Raw genomic sequence first — 17429 nt, 5'->3', positions numbered from 1 at the left:
CTGTTTTCTTTATCAGTTCTTTTTCCATATGTGATACACACCTGTAACTGGTCTCCAGATGGCACCTGCACCAGGAGAGGTCCCCGTCAGGATTTGGTTGACCATTACCACTTAGAATTGAACTGATCAGGGAGTCTGGTCGTCGTCTTTTTCCCTGTCAAGGCTCTGGACTGTGCTTTTTCCTGGAGTCCTTTCTTTGGTGGTGCAAGAACGGTGATGACAGACTCTCTTTACATCTACTAGATCATTGGCTTTTGCTCCCTTGTTTTGTTTTCTCTTGTCATTTCAGGGTTGGGGACACGTAATTTCCCCCCCCCCCCCCCCCCCCCCGTAGCACATCTGATGTTTACCGAGTTTGTGAAGATGAGTTCTACACTTGTGCCTGCTGCTTAGTTTGAGCATTTTCTTTAAACGGAAGCGAACAGTTGACTTTCTCCTTAACGTCTTCAGCAGGGGTTTGATGTGTTAGTCAAAGTGAACCATAAGGAAATGGCGATCTAGGGCTCAGAACAGTAGTTCCCATTGCCTTCTAAAACCCTGCAGCATCTGAGACAGCCCACAAAGGGGATTTCCTTGTGGGTGTGATGGCTGTCTACCTTCGTGGAAACTTGTTTCACATGGGTCATAGTATTGGCCTCGCAGATCAGCAAATTGTGCTGCTCACACAGGTAGGAGCTGAGGTGAGATGTAGCGGCATCAACCTCCTGAGTTTCTGTCGTTTCGTTGCCATCTGAGAAAATGGAAGCCCACGGCACTAACCTGTAAGGTTTGCCCATGTTCAGGGCTTTGAGGGATACCAGTCTACTGTTGGCTACTTGTTGTTTCTCCTTACATTATAAATAGAGCTAAGCAAATGGAAGTAGATAAATAGCTTTATGGATAGTGAAGCGATAGCTTTAAAAACAAAAAAGAGCTTTATGGTAAGACCTTTCTAGGTCTGAAAATGCACGAATATTTTTGCAGAACCACTGTGGGATGTGATCATTTTGAAGCTAGACCGTCCTTTCCAGTTCTACCTCAAATGCCATCTTCCAAAAGGATCCCCAGAGCCCTCGTCTTATTCCCATGCCGCCACCACACCAGCCTTAAACACCCCAGCTTTTAAAAGTTGTTTTGTACTAAAGCCGAAAATCTGAAAATCTCCTGCGGATGGGGAAAAATCAAAATCTAGAAATAGCGGCAGCACCTAAGAGCATCAAGCATGGACTAGGGCCCGTTTGTACTGGGCAACATCCAGACTAAATGGCAGCGGTGCTCTCGGTGAGAATTGGCAGCTACATCTGTTTGCAATTGGAGTTGCAAAAGATTATGGTAATGATTTAGCATGGTGTGCCTGTCCCCAGGAGCTGTTACTTCACTGCAGAAATTGATTTCACTGATCTGCAGGAAGAGAGATTCTTTCTATTGCTTCATGTCCCCCCTTGAAGCGATAGGATCATGAGGTCTGTATCTGATTATGCTTAGGGCGTAGCTCTGATTTCTAAGAAGCTGCAGGCTCAGAATGACGCTGGTGTCGGTGAAGTGCCGCAGCCTCCTCACCTTGTGACCTTCCTCACCTCGTTTCCTTCACTGGGATGGGGAAGAACTGGAGGATGTTCAGAGGGCCACTGCTCGTGGGAATCTTCGGCCTCATCTTTCATACGCCGGAGGGAGCTGCTGTTTAGTTTCAGGTTTTTAAATCGAGACGTTAGGAAAGGGTTAGTTGCCTTAGTTTCATGGCTATTTATCTTCAGTTCCTTCTGGGCTAGAAATCCAGATGGCAAAAGCGAGTGGACAAGCCATCTTTTGTACACGTGGGCTAGACTGGCTAAGGGGAAATTACCTCAGAGGTAACTGATGTGAAATCTAGGGCAGGCATCGTAGTGCAGGGGTGGCTACAGGTACAGCTACTGCTTACCAAAGAAAAAACCGCCGGAAGAAGGCAAGAATCTGGAAAGAGCAAGAGCATAGTCTGATCTTTCCCCTTGTGGAAGGGGAAAGAAGTCATAGTCTTGAAAGGCATCAGAATGTATAGCTGGGTAGACATCAGAGGACGATTTAACAAGAAAGCCATTGTAAGGCACTGGAGGTCATGGCCTGACCATTAAGAAATCTTAATTACTGGAGGCTTTTAAGAGCAGATCAGAAATGCTTTGCCTAAGTGTTTATAATGCGAGGGAGTGTTGATCATGCTTTGGGATACGAAGATGGATTAGCTGAGTGCTTGAGGATGCTACCAGCCCTGCTTTTCTATGGGAGCCTCAAGACTTACTCAGCTAACGTTAGATGAAGGCTTTTTATCGCACACGTCTAACCACGGCTCGAGGCTTGGGAGGATTTCCCGGGACTGTGGGGCTCCCTTAGCACCACTTCGTCACATAATAACTGCACCAGCTGTGAAACCTGGGGGGTGTTCTCCCCCTGCACCCGCAGGGCAGCTGCACCGCTCCCCAGCTGCTGCTATTTCACAGCATGTGCCGTGTCCCCTTCGTTGGCAGAAAGCCCGGATACAGACAGCGGCAGGGCCAGACTCTGACTCAAGAGCTGTCCAAAGATAGCCACGTGCTGCTTCCTAGGATTGGAAACGCAAGGGAAAAAAAAAAATAAATACCCAGCAGCTGCATTCGAGCTGTGTGCCACGGCTGAGCCATCTGCAGCACATGCACCGTAAATCAGCGGCCAGTTGTCAGGTCGGACAGTTCGGCTTTTGATGGAAAGGAGGAAAGTCAAATCAGGGAGATTTATGCAGCCAGTGGACTGTCGGTAAGACTTTTCAGCTCTTCGGTTATGCGTTTGTGTGGGCAGAGTGCCTTGCGGGGCACGTGGAGACGTCCTTCCTTGCTGTTGGTATTTTGGGGCGGTCCAGCTTTTCCAGAGCAGGGATGGGATGCCGGCGCAGGAACGCCTCGCAGAGGTCCTGCCGAGACAGGCGCACGCCAGCCTGAGTGCTCGGCTGAGAAAATGTTTGATTTTGGGCTTCACCCTCTGCCCTGGCAGCTGTTGAGTGTTTCCAGGGAGGTCACAGCGGGTGGCGAGGAGCTGTGCGGCAGCCTGGAGGGAGGCTGCCAGCTGGACCCCTCGGCTGTTGTATACTGTGAAATAATCACCCAGCTGAGAATGACACGAATGCCTGGAGAGGCCTCCGCTGCTCCAGCCTCACTTCAGATTACATCAGCTGCTCTGCTCTGAACTCCCAGCCTGATTTTTGGAGACACCTGTCTATTAACACCTGCAAGCTGAGAGCAGTTGTGCTCGCTGGGAGCTTTGCGTGGGGCTCCGGCAGCGCTGGGGCAGCTGCCCACAGTGCGGGACGCTGCGGGGCGGGAGCCGGGCTGAGCTGCAGATCCCTTGGTTTTACGGACAAAGTGCAAAAGATGTGCACGCTTTATCACCGTGCGCTCAATTCCTCCTCCTGGAAAATGTGAGGATCCACATTCCACCTGGGAAAAAAAAAAAAGGAATTAAAATTATGCACTAGACGTGAAAACCAGTGGTCAACCTCAAGTGTAAACTCGTATGCGTTTAACCACAAAGTGCCATACTGTTCTTACCAGGCCAATATGCAAAACAGTAATCGCTATAGGAAAAAAATTAGAATTCATCCCCAAATTAGCTAGGGGATAGGGATTTATTTAAAAGAAAACATTTATGTACGAAAACCAGAGTATAAAAATAAAATGCTAGAGAAATACAAAATACGTGGGGCAAAATTAAGGCTACTGAGCTGAAATATGTATCTATTTACTCAGAACGCATTGGATCAAAAGGTGTGGATGGAATCTCTTTTGGCTATATATTTCAGCTAGCGCTATAGAAATACTCTGTTGCAAACATATCATTGTGGTTGCTTTTCAATCTTCCTTTGACTGAAAGTGTTCAATTTTTTTTTTTTCGTTCATACCCATCCTTTAGTAGGTATAGAGTATTAATATGGGACTTTGTAAATACATAGCATTTTAAAAAATATTAAAATAGTTTCAAGAGTTATTTGAAAAATAAGTTGGTTGCATTTTGGACCGTCTCCAGTAGAATACTCCCAATATTCTCTTGGTATGCAATTCTGTTTTGGGTACTTATAAGCAAAAAATGTGATGTGTCAAATTGTAAGCGTACTGAAGACTTTTTTTAATTACATCTAGTACTGAATAGGTCTTACAGGTCTGGGAAAGATTTTGTATTTCCGAGCTATTCTTTGAATTTTTAAATTACAGGGTCAGCAGTGAAACAACAGTAATCCTGGTCCGTGCGGCCTTGCACGCTGCAGGAAGTCCTTCAGTCTGAGTACGCAGTCGCTGTTAGTAACTTCAAGCGGCTTTAGAAACGTCTTTCCTTCTCTTATACGCTCACTTCATTAAAAAAATTCAGTACCAGGCTGGAAGGATTTCTGCGTCTCCAATTCAGAAGTATTTCTTCTGCAAAAAAAAACCCCACAAGCGAGTAAACAGAGGCTTTACCAGCAAGCGTGTGTTTAAAGTAAAACTTGCAGTTCCTTCTCTCTTCGCTGGGTACCACCTACGTGGGAGGATACAGCGCTGCCTCCATCTGCCTTGAAGTCATTCAGCATTACACCGTCCTTCCTGCACCGTGCAATCTCTGGTTAAAAAAAAAAACAAACCACCAACCAACAACTCCAAAACTATGACCTAATCTAATAAATGCTTCCTCTAGTCCCTTGCTAAAGATGCCTTTAATGCTAATTAAGCAGCACAGCTGCTTAGTTAGCCAATATTGGCTGCTAAAACCCAGCAGCAAGGAAAGATTTTTCTCTCTCTTCCTCCCCCAGGAGCCACGGGCTGTAGCTCGGGGGCGGGTGAACCCCTCGGTGTCCCGAGCACCTTTCCCGTGGTCCGCGTTCGGCCGCCGCTGGTGGCTGTGGCGGAGCCTGGGTGACTTTGTGAAGGAGCGGGAGCGCAGCGAGGGGAGGGCTTGGCCGGGTTTCAGCGGCGCATTTGTGATTTCAGATGCTTGGCAGCCCGCAGCCCGGCTTGGAAAATGGGCGTTGTTTAAATGTTACTTGGAAGGTGAAGTTTCTATATATTCCTTCCGCAGGACGGATGCTTAGTCATGTGTCTACGGATGCCGACCTCGGGTGCGTGGGGATGGGCTCCTGAAAAGTCATTCTCCCAGCCTGCAGCTGGAGGGAAACTCTTGGCCTGGGGCTGGTCGCGAGATGGGAGCGGGGACGGAGGAGCAGCTCCGCTCCCCCTGCAAAGAGCCGGGTGAGGGAAGCCGGCCTGGAAACCCTCATGAGCCAAAGTGCTCTCGCAACCAGCTTTTACTTTGACACGGGAGGGGTCGCTCCTGCCGTCTGCTCCAGCGCTGAGCTAATTTCCTCCCATTGTCTTTGGGGAAGCGCAAGTGCCGCGAGGGAGAGGTGGCGGTGGTGGTGACGGTCCCCTGGAAGCTCAGGCGCGGGGCTGCACCGCGAGGCTGCCCCTCCGCAGCTGAAGGAGCCTCCGCCGCTCCCTTCCCCGGTGATCCTTTCTAGAGATGTCCCACCGAGACTCCCATTTCTCAACCGCATTTCTTCGTGGCAGAGGAGTTCTTATCGCTTCCTCGTGGAGGTAACTAATGCTGAAATCATTTCATTCTTGGCAGAGGCGGTCGAAGAATGATAAAACGAAGCCAAAGGAGCGTAGAAGAGGCGCTGGGCTGTACTCCCTGAATTCCTGGAGCCAGCATCACCTCTTGCCTTTCCTCCTCCCTTCCTAATCTTTCAGCCCATCTCCCTGAAAATTCAGAATGAGTCCCCTGGTATTTCTCCTAATCTGGCATTTAAAATCTCAGGCAATAAAGCTTTCACCACTTCCCTTAGGGAGACAATTTTCCAGCCTACGGTTCTCCATTCAAAAGCTTTCCACCCTGATTCTCAGCTTAAACATGCCCTTCCTTAATTTCACCCTATTAAAATCATTAACGTATCACCAGTCTTCTCCCTTCATGCCACTTACTTCAGTCAAATATTTACAGATCACTAATGTCTCCCTGCTTAGTTTACTAATTCCATCGTACCTACGATAGTCAGAATTTCTTTTTCTCTTTCGTAATGCCTCCAGGCTGCAGATTCCTTCACTCGTGGCTCTTTGAGCTCCTTTCCATTTATCACTCTTCTTGCAAATGTGAGGCAGATGCTCACCGCCCTCGCCTGTGTCGTTATGTTTTTCTGTACGCCATCCAAAACTGCATTGCCTGTTCCTCGCTGCCGTGTCCTAACGCCTGTGCAACAGCGTGCCGTCCTCCGGGTCTCTTTCAGGAGTCGTGCCTCCAAAGCACACCCTTCCCTGTAAATACAGATTCTGGATTATTTTCCCAGAAGTAGCCGGCCGGGTTGTGGAGGTTGGTTTTAGTTGGTGGCAGGGCATGGCTAGAGCCACGTAGGAAATCAGACTCTGGATTACAGCCCCCAGCAGCCCCACGCAGGGCAGGTTTTATCTTAAGAATGGATTTCGTTAGGGCCCTGCTTGTTCCCTCTTCTGCTGACACCGCCAATATTGGATGCAGCGACGAGGCTGGTGCTCTTGCAAAGGAATTTTTTTACATGTTTGGTGAGAAATATCTTGCAAAGTACTGTTTTAAAAGAGAATCATGAATTCCTGAACACGTAGCTCTACTTGTACCTGAATCTCTCCCTCATTCTTATTTCTCCTCAATGTGATAAATTCTCCTGAGGTAGTATGTGATGCCCGTCTTTGCTTCCCAAGTCCACGTACGTGATTTGGGTGGTAGTGGGGGTAGATGCACACACGCGCTTCTATGCTATCATCAACCCTATAACTGATTCTGTGCCACGAGCAGTGGCTGTGGAGGAGCGGGATCCTCCAAGGGTGCCTCTGCTGTACGATGCACGTTTAGCAGTTGAATTTCCGAAGCGTTTGTAGGCCCTGATCAGGATTTAGGGACTACCCTGAAAAGATTGCTGCCACGTTTTCAAATCGCAGAGCACTACCTACGACGTGTTGTGCAGTTGTGCGGCATACATACCCCAGGGCTGCAAAGCTAAATACTCTGATTAAGAAACATCGGAACGGTGTTTAACGTATGCCTTATAATGTCGCCCTAATTGCACGCCGTGCTTCCCCCGCCCAGCCCGCAGGTCTCCGATCTCAGGGAGTGCAGAGGCAGGATCACCAGGAGCAGCGTTGGAGGGAGAACGAGCGTCGGCCGAGAGACCGGCGAGAGGCGCTTGCGGTGGTGGGCTCCCGCCGCCTTCGCCCGACGTCCCTCCCGGGCTCGGCCCTCCTCGTCACCCGGCCCCCGCGCCGGGGGAAGACGTTTCTTTCTTCTCGTTTCCTGGTTTCCTTCTGCCTCCTCCGCTGCTCTTTCCCTCCTGCCCGTCGGCTCCAACCGCCGCGCTTGGTTTACACGCTTCTGCTTCGCTGCTGGGAAACCGAAGAAAGCGGCGTGCCGTTAGCCCGCAGACAGGTCTCCCTCCTGGCTGATTTACCGGCCCTCGGCTGCCTCAGCTTTCCTCTGCGGCGGGCGACCCGCGGCTCCAGCCGGCGCGAACCGGCTCTGGCGCCGGCTGCCTGCCGCTGCGCCCCTCAGGCGGCGTCGGCCCCTCGCACCTCCGTCCCCCCCCCGCCGCCGCGGGCGCAGGCACCGACCGCCACACGCCGCCGTCGGGCCGAGGCCGGGCGCATCCCCTCGGGCGACGCCCCGCAGGGGCCTCGCTGGGCTCGGGGGGGACGGGGACGACGCCCGGGGCGCGCAGAGCGGCCCGCCCGCCGCTCCCCTCAGGGCGCCGCGGGGGCGGGGAGAAGAGGCGAGGGAGGGGGTGGAGCCTGCCGGCCTCGGCCCCGCCCCCGGCGCCGCTCTGCGCCGCGGGGTGGCGCTGCCGGGCGCGGCGGGAGGCGGCCGCTCTGCGCGGCGCTCGGCTGCTCCGGCGGCGGCGGCGGCGGCGGCGGAGGGAGGAAGTGACGCCGCGCAGCGGAGCCCCGCGGCCTCCGGTGACATTTTCTCCGGCGTCGGGGGCGGCGGCGCGGCTGAGACCCGGCTCCTCCCGGCCGCCCATGCCCCAGCTGCTGCCCCCCGGGGGGGAGGCCAGGAGGGGCCCTGCGTCGTCCAGGTGAGCGGGGCCGGCGCGGCCGGGGCTCGCCCGCTGCGCGTTCCGGCGGGGCCGGGCCGGGCCGGGCCGCCTCGCCGCAGCCGCGGGGGCGCCGGGCGGGCGGCGGAACCGTTGCCGTCAGCCCCGCTGCGCGCGGGCGGGAGGCGGCGGGGCGCCATGGCGGGGGGGGGGGCGAGGCCGGTGCCCGCCCGCCCCCCCCCTTCCCCCGGGGCCGGCGGTGGCGGGAGCGGGTGGCCCGGAGCGGGTGGGCATGGCCCCGCGGGGCCTGGTCCCGCCAGGGCCGGGAAGGCGGCCCTGCCCGCGCCGGGCATCCTCCGCGCCGGCCGAGGGGTTTCAGGAAAACGCGGGCGGCCGGTGGGTGGCTTTCAGCGCTGACCGCCGCGGTGAGGGGTGACCTCCATCGCGGCCCGACAGGGTGCCTGGGACGCAGGAGTCCAGCCTGGCCGCCGCTTTTTTGCCCTAGCCTCGCCCGGAGTCGGCGGATGAAAACCTTGCCGCGGCTCCTGGAAGCAACTTCTGGCCACTTCGTGTTTCCTAGGACTCCTGTAACGTGTTGTGGGGTCGTACGAGCTGTTTGGAGACAAACCCTTGGAAAAACAAGGCGTGTGACTGCTCCAGTTTTACGCTTCTCTAGGGTTTTTTTGCTTCTTCGTTTACCTTGGATGATGTGGGAATACATATTTTACGTGGAAAAAAAAAAAAAGTTTAAGTTGTTTGATGCTTATCTAGCCCGAGTTCCCCTGGAGCTCCTAACATCTAATGGGTTGCAGATGTGGCTTTCGGCGACACAGCCATCCGAGGAGAATATAAAATTTAACTGTGCTACTTGTTCTCTTTAAAAAGGAAAAGGGCGGTCTGAGCAGACTTGTAATATTTTAACTGTTTCCCCAATTCCAGTATTGTAGCTTTCTTTGCATTGAGATTATTGGACAACTGCTTAAAAGGCCACTTTTTGAGAGGCTTGGCGGGGGTTTTTTTTTTTTTTGAGTTTTACATTGAGTAGCTGGTAGGGAGAGCTTCCACCCCTGTTAAGTAGCATCCAATTGTATTTATGTCTTAGTTTGTTAATAGTGCAACTAGGCTACTCGTATTAAAGTTTGTAGGTACCTTTGTGGAACCATACCTGCAATAACTTAGTTAACCAAGGTCTTGGTTGTAACTAGTTACACACTTTAAACCAGCACAAAGTACCTAACAGCGTTTCAAAGGCTGAAAAAACTTGTGTGTAGAGATGCTATGGCATAAGTCAATCCTGTTTAGTATTGGGTTTTTTCCACTGGCGAGTAATTCTAGCTTTTAAAAATGAATGAGTAGTAAATCTTTGAACCCTTGAGCATTTCTTGAAAAATGTAAAATTTCTCTTAATTCCTCCCCCGCCCCCCCCCCCCCCCCAAGATTTTATTTGGTGTTAAGTCTTCTCTGGTACTTGTCAAGCATAAGACCTAATAATAGTTTCACTTGTAGGCAAGTGCTAGCCTATTTCCAGTTTTCAAGCTAAAATTTTAAAGTGCAAACAGTAATAGCTGTCCCCGTAGAACAGCAAACAAATGTGAAATTTAAAATGTTTCTCTTAAAGTATCTCACGTTGCTTAAGTCTATTAAAAAACTTAATGTTTGACCTTGAGGTGGAAACCAGGTATGGTGCTCTTTTGAGGTCTTCATCCTGTGGTTCTCCTGCCCTAGTTAACGCCTCTAATTGCTGTTTCTGCGATACGAGAGCTGAAATTCAAGGCAGTCACAACAGGGCAGCTTCCCCTGTTGCCCTGGAGGAGGGAAACATTGCCTTTGCGGAGTGAATAGGTTTGTAACAGGCACTGAGGAGAACAGCAAGTTGCTTGTCATGTGTTTGCTAAAGCCAAACTTTCCCCCCATATACATGTACGATACAAAAGCAGTGAGATGAAGGACGGAGAACTCAGCTGTCCAACAGTGGTCATTTTTAAGCATCGTTTTCTGAGTATTTCTCACATCTAGTGATCTAGAGGAGTCTGGTGCTGGCAAAAGAAGCTCCAAAGGGGGTGGTTATGTGGCTACTAAAAGCTAATAAAATACTGCGTTCTGTGGTTCTGGTATACCAGTAACACTGGTATTTTGTCTTGGGGATTAGGAGGAGGGACAGTGGGGTGGTGGAAGGTAGTACGTGAGTTTGGGCAGCTGGTATTTACGCTCAAGTATGAGGATAACAGTTCTGACTCATTTTTTAAACACTTGAATTTTTAATTATTGTGTGTCGACTATTTCTGTTTGCTCTTCAGCCTAATTGCTAGTTAGCATCACGAAGAGGTGCGATGAGAAATTCCTGAGAAATCAGGAAGAGGAAAGGACTGTGGTCTTACACATTCAAGCGTATGATGTGTGTTGCAGTACAGCCTGGCCATCTCTGCTTGCGCTCGATAAGTGCGCGAAGGCTGCCTGCTTGGTAGAAGAAGTGCACAAACAAGTTGGGAAATGAGTGGATACGTTAAACTGGGTACTGCGGAGGGAGGGGGGAAAGGGAAGGAACCTGAAGCCAACCACAAGGCAGTTGAGAACGGTCGATACGGAGTGGTCACAACACACACAAACCAAGCGCTGCTCTAATTGATAAAAGAGAGGTAGGAAGGATGTCTGTGTGCGTTCGACAAATGGGCAGATCACGCTGGCAGCTGACAGCGTGGAGGAGGTGGGGATTAATGAGGTAAGATAAGATTGGATGAACAAAGAGTAAATATAGAGAATCATGAGCAGCTTTGAACACTAAGCATTAAGGCGATAAGTTGGTGTAACTTGATCGGAGCATCGAGAAATAATTGCCTTGGTTGTCCTGACCCCTCATCTGCTTGCTGTGTATTTACCTTTAAAATGCAGGCTGCTTTGCCTTGCCTTGATTTTGTTCACTTTCTTCGCTATCTCTTGTACGTTATCACATCAGCTCCCTGCTCCACCAAGGATGTATGTGCCATCTATGACCCACCTGTGTATCAACATCTCACTTAAACATCTGTTAATGAGATGGGAGTCTCTACGTACCACGCGGTGAAAGCGGCTGCAGACCGAGCGTTCGCAACTGTCTGGTTACCCTCTGACCAAAATGTCGCCACTAGATATGTTAAAGCTTTGGAAACTTTTCAAATGAGTAAATAGTTTCAAGCAACCTGTATTTAATTTTCTATAACATTTCAAAGTTAGTGTGTTGATGGTACTTTTTGACAGAATTGGGTCTATGGTCGGTCTCAGCTTCTGTGTTTTTATCTGCAGTTGACTAAATGACTTAGAAAACTGTAAACATTGACAGAAACTGAGCAGCAGGTTTAATAACACATTTACTAGACCAGAGTGAAAGATTTAAATACCATAGTTGCAAGCGTATAGCTCGCACCTCAGAACAAGCACTCTGGAAAAGAAGTACCAAAGCTTGAAAATCTTTGCTGGCTTGAACGTTATCGGTAGCAGTGGGGAACCAAAAATGAAGCAGCAGTGGGAGAGGGAGACAGGCGTAGCGCTGGGAAAGAGCTCTGGGATAAAGTTGTGTGGTACAGTGCACGTCGCTGCACGGTTACAGCTCCGAGGTAACCTGAGGCTTACGTGGCAAGGAAACCACTTTTGTCTTGGTTTTCTAGTTCGTGAGTCGAAGTTCAGCAGAGAACCGACACTCGTACCTTTAACTTTAGCACTGTAACTCGGGAGCAGCTGAACTGTTGACAGCAGAGTCTGTGGCAGCAAATTTTGTTGCAGGGAACTTAGTATGATTTTCATGGTGATTTGTGTTGCCTTTCTGTCGCATCTTTGATCCAGGTTTTTAATGCATAATGCAGTTCTGAGTCTGCGACTTGAGGTCTAGAATGCAACACCTACAAATGCGCAGTTCTGAGCAAAAAGAAAACTGGATGAAAGAGACTGTAAATGAAAATGTGCATACAGTGTAAATATTAGCCTCTGCAGTTTCTTTCTCATGACAGAGTATGTATCTCTGAGCTAGGCTGGAGTGACTGATACCTTGTCACTTACTCAGTGTTACCGCTAAGGGTTAGACTTTGCATTTGTGGTTGCCCATTCCCACTTGTTAGTGTTTCCTCTTCGCATGTCTGATCAGCGTGAATAAAGCCTGTACAGTATAGCAATTTCTCCACGGATATGACTTACTTTCTGCAGTTCGGGCACACATCGATTACTCATTCAGGTCTGAAAATGAGATGCGGCTCAGGCACGGAGGTGTTGCCGTTACACCATTGCAGGTGCATTACTGAACGCACAGGGAGGTCAGGTAACATGCCCGTGGTCATGCGGTGTGTCAGCTTTAGGTTCGGAACGATCCAACCTAATATCCCTTTTTATTTAAGAAGGCATTTAGGGTTTTATATCAATTTGACCACGTAGTCTGTCTCTTGAATGCTCAGAAATTGATTTAAGTAGCAGAATAGTGTACAGGCTTCAGCCATATCATGCCTTGCGATATTTGGTCTCCAAGAAGACAGCTTAAAAGCTGTTAGGACTCAGTCTGACAGCTTTTTAATCATAAGCAGAACAGGTGGTCACTTTCTAATTAAATGCAAGTATTTAAGACTCTTTCAAGCTAGCATTTTTGTTTCAATATATGTGGATCATGGATTTGACTTCATAGCGAGACTTCTGCAGTGTCCTGCACAATGCTCTTCTGCTCTGATGCTTGAAAATTTCCTGGAAGTGAGCAGGAAGAGCCAGACCACGATTGCATGAGTGTTCTTCTTGCTATGTTTCTGCTGTAATACCTTCTTTCATGGTGCTTGGTCATTAGTCTTTCAAGACTTATTTTAGAGAAGGCAGATTTCACTTCCATTCATCCAAAATGGGTAGAGAACAAGTGACTCACAGTAGCAGAGCTGGGAATAACTAAGAGCCAGACTTTAGAATACCAGTTGTCTGTGTGATGATGCAGTTATTACCATTTCAGTAATTTGTTTGTCGTTGGGAATATTACGTTTCCACGATACCAGTTTGAGGTTGGCACTGTATGCTCCAATAGTATTGTCAAACTTTCTGAAGTAAAAAAAAGCAACCTAACGTGAGAGGCAGGTAAGGTTAAGACAGTACTGTGCTCTTGTACTGTGGCTTTCTCATCAGCTGGTAATCTCTGGACTCCTCAGCTCAGTCTCCCGGTTCTTGCTCTCTGGGAATGCCAACTCTTGCTAGCGAGACAGTTCCAAGTCATCTGGCAAAAGAAAAAATTTAGGGAAAAAGGTTAGTAAAGAGTAGGTCAGGAAGCTGGCTACTAGTTCCATGTACTTGTGGTTGGAAATACAATGTAGGATAGGGGGGGTTTAGAGGCTATCTCCTAATGAAGTAAGTTGGATGAAATGCTGGTAGCCTGAGGCCTCATCGTGTTTAATAAGATGTCTTTTGGAAATGAAGTTGTCGTTGTGGGAAAGAACGGGCTTCTGGGTAGCAGTGCCCATGAGCTGAATTACTGATAAATACTATTTGAGTTGTCAATAGCTATGGTTCCTCCAAAGCTGGTAATACCTTTTGATCAGCACTACGCAGAATCTTTGAGGAGTTACAGAAACAACGCTTCTTTGAGTATTATTTTTAAAAAGCCTTTAAGGTGAAGTTTTATTTTCCATGGTTAATAAGTCATCTTAAAGGCAATTCACAGGCTTTGGATCCGCTCACTGTAATAAAGAAAATCCAGAAATTGTTGAATGCCATAAACCTAAGCTAGGGAAATTTAGTGAGTATCTTGCCAGAGTTAGCTCATTATTGAGGGCTTATCAAGTTGTAGACCTCACCTCAATTTAAAGTTGCTTTGATAACAGACACTTGATTTCCCTTTTTTGTTTTACAAGATCAAAATGGTTTTTCTACTTTTAAACACCTGTAGTGTGGAGGATTTCACTGTTTGTCTGTATGGAGCTCATCAAGCTACAGCAATAATAAGACTGTGTGGAGTGAGCAGAATGGGGTTGAATTAATACTTCAGACGACGCTCTTTTTTTCTTCTATCTCCCCTTTTGCTGGGGAAGTTGTATATATTGTTTTCGTCTCCTCTTGCTAACCATTAGTTTTATTCTTAAGAAAGCTCTGTCAGCTGAGCCTCTTTTTCCTAAATCAAGAACAATAATGCAACAAATCATGTTGGGGTAAATGGTGCTTTTATTTAAGGGTCAGTAAGGGGTTTTTCTGTGTGTGTTTTGTGGTGTTTTTTTTTTTTTTTCCTCCTGTCAGTACTTGCATGGTACTGATGAAAACTACCTTTTAATTTTCTTTTGCTCTTTCTGTATCTGGTAACTTGGTATCCTCTTACATGCTGTTATTTAATTTCTGTAGTCAAATATATGCAAAGTCTTCTGTATGTTGTGGGAAAGAAATGTCTGTTTCCTGGTCTGTCTGTTATCCTCTCAGAGTAGAGGTCAAATTTCTTCACCTCTGCCAACTGGGAGTAAATACTGTAGGAAGTATCTGATAGTGAAACCTGTGTTAGAGGCGTTATTCATAACGTGCATGTAACTGGCTTTTGACCCAGTCAGTTCTGTGTTTTGAAATACCCAAAGTAGCTTTTGTTCCTTTGTAGAACCAACCTGTGTTTACCTCATACTATTTTTTCATCTGCTGTTTGTCAAAAGCTTATTCTAAATTAACCCTTTCCTGCACTGTCCTTTTTCTTTACCGGGCTTCGTTCTCCTTCCATAATATACCGTGCCACGGTCCCTCTAATTCTGCCAGTGTCCACAGATGTTTGTCTGTGGCTGCGGCGTCCTACAAGAATTTAACTTTCTTGTTGCATTAGTTTCTTAGGACAGCTCAACTAAGGAGGAGAGCGTTAGGATTTGTAAAGATACAGACTCAAAGGTTAGCTATCTTGAGTTAGCTGTGCTCTTGAGTATGGTTCAGTGGCACGGGTGAGCTTTCTTAGCGAGAAGGTAGCGGGTCGTTTCCAGTGAAGCTATACCTGTTGCTTACTGAGTCCTGATTAGGTCATGACAGACCAGTGTTGCACTGGAGTACTTTGGACATGTAAAGATTACGGTATCGATGGTTAGCAATCTGGTGGATCCTGAAATCAGTTAGCACCTCTTATTACTGGTCAAAAAACGATCAAGGGTTTGGTGTCAAGAACAGCCCAACAGCAGTTGGTATCTTACTGTTACTAACATTTTCATAATTTGAATGCAACGTGACTTTGCCTTTAGTGTAATGATACCATTTATTTTTCAGTAATATACCTACTGCAAATTCATGTTGCAATATTTAGATTTTATACTACTAACTTAATAATTAAAGCAACAAATGAATAATCTTAGCTTGCGGATGAGAAAATGACTGGAGATCGGCATTTGGCTTACAGTTCCTTTCCAGCCTTTCTGTAGAATTTGGGCATGTCACCTGATCTTTCTTCTTCAGTTGGCCAGACCATAAAATGGGTATGTTACTGCCCTGTGGCAGGAAGGTTCTGGCTTAAGGCAGAAACACAGCACTGGTATTGAATTAAAGTGTTTGAAGCTTTAAAATACCTGAGGGTCGGTTTTGTTTATTTCCTGTGTACTAGCATGTGGCAAAGATGTGTAAAAAGGACTGATCATAGAATACTTACAAACTGTAGAGTTGCTTAATATCACTTACCTCATCTTTGTTAAATGGCTGTCATAAATCCATACCAGTTCTAGTGCAGCTTGAGCTTTTAGAGGGCTGTAAGAGATGAGGAGATGCTGGTGAGTCGCTGCGTGAGCTACAGAAGTACCCGCAGGACAGCCCAGGCAGTTGTAGCATCGGTTAGGTAGGCAGCACTGTTAGTGGAAAGGAACGTTACACAGAACTTGACAAAACAGCTCTCTTACCTGCTGAGAGTATCTGTCCTCCTGGTGTCAAGGGTTGTGCAATTTTGGAGTGGTGTTTTGCAAGATCAGGTGAATCGTCCACTGCTCTCCCATGCTCCAGGCCTGTTGCTCTTGTCTGTTGTGTAAGATGCTCACCTTGCTCTCCTTCTGGACCCTGACTCTGATCTCATTCAGCCAGCTAGCCCCATGATAAGGTGCACAGCTTTCCTCTGGGAAGTTGAATTACGAAAGAACTTGATGGGTGCTACCCAGCAGGTAGGCAGTTCTACCTCTTTACAGTGGCAGTGGACTGCAGGATGGACTTAAGGGCTCCTGGAACTGCAGCCTCTGTCCCATGGCATTCATTGCTGCTTCAGGATGTCCAAATAACAGCAATAGCAAGGTACGTTTGTGCCTGTCTGTGCTGGACCAGCTTTGATTTTTGCAGGAGACAGCACGAGCCCTTCTCGAACGAACACTGCAGTACTGAGATGACTTTACTACTTCAAAGTTACATTGCAGTTGTCCTGATCTGCCAATTGGAGCTATTAGTGAATAACGCAATGTTTGATTACTTTCAGGATATTCCAGATAAATGTTCTTAATAGAAAATCTGTGCTCTGAAAATGAGGATTAATTTGTTACTGTTATGCTCAAGCAATTTAAAATGTGCCTTTTCTGTGAGCATTACTTTATTGACCATGGTAGAACAACAGACCAACATTTCTTGAGAAGAAGAGGTCTGTTCACATAGAATGGCATGAACCAGCGGAGGAAGCAGAGGAGATATTTCCTTTGAGTAACAGAAATGCATAGGTAAAGTGGGAAAATGTTAAACTCAAAATCTTAGAAAAAGATGATAGATCCATATGACTATCCTCAGTGGGGTGATCTTCTGCAAGCTAATATATGGCAGAGAGAAAAAGAAATGAAGCATGGCTATCCTAGCATTGATTTCTGCCACTAGTTTTGTTGAAAGAATAATGAAAAATCTAAGAGCGAGTCGCTTAAATTTTTAGAAACAGATAGTAATAAAAATATGCCCCCTTTAATTTTTGAAGTAGAGAGCATTGTAGACTTTAAATCGCTGCGCACTTGAGAAAAATGGTTTCACTATGAGAAAGAAATGAGATTTTTAGAAGGCTAAGTGCAGCCAACCCTGTGTGCCTTTATCTGTATGCTAATGAATTTATTTTTACGAGGACTGTGGTGGTGTTTTTTTTTTTTGTGGGATTCCAGTGCAGCTGGTGAATGTTTCTGGAAGCCTGTGTGCAGGCTTGTGAACTAACCCATAGCTGGTAGTCACCTTTAATTTGAAAGAGGCAGAATATGTGCATTAAGCATTACAATGCAAAAACCTGTATTTCAATGTGAAGTCTTGCTTCTTATTTACGATGAAAAATGTTGCTTTTCAGGGTTGCAAAGGATGCTCCGCAAACCTTTGTTTTAACACATACACTTGTAATTTTTATTCAGTCTTGGATAGTTTGTGTATGCAGCCTATTGAGCACTCAGTAGGAGCAGCCTATTTTTAACCTTCGTTTGTTTATGCAAAACCAGTTGAAACACAGCATTAGTTTAATCCTTTCTTCTTTTGTTCTACACCAAAATTCTCT

The 17429-nt window shown here is 47.4% G+C and overlaps 1 protein-coding gene across 2 annotated transcripts in view; it reads left to right on the top strand.

The window, feature by feature from the left end:
* Positions 1-7906: 7906 nt before the first annotated feature.
* The window catches only part of LOC143171868 (protein ARK2N), a 50440-nt gene continuing 40917 nt past the window's right edge, over positions 7907-17429 (top strand). For both annotated transcript variants that reach the window (XM_076360985.1, XM_076360986.1), the window contains exon 1: positions 7907-8044. The gene's annotated coding sequence lies outside the window, so the exon portion shown is untranslated. The remainder of the gene's footprint in view (positions 8045-17429) is intronic.

Source organism: Aptenodytes patagonicus, chromosome W (genome assembly GCF_965638725.1).
Source record: "Aptenodytes patagonicus chromosome W, bAptPat1.pri.cur, whole genome shotgun sequence".
NCBI lineage: Eukaryota > Metazoa > Chordata > Aves > Sphenisciformes > Spheniscidae > Aptenodytes > Aptenodytes patagonicus.
This window is presented reverse-complemented; position numbering and strand designations above follow the sequence as displayed.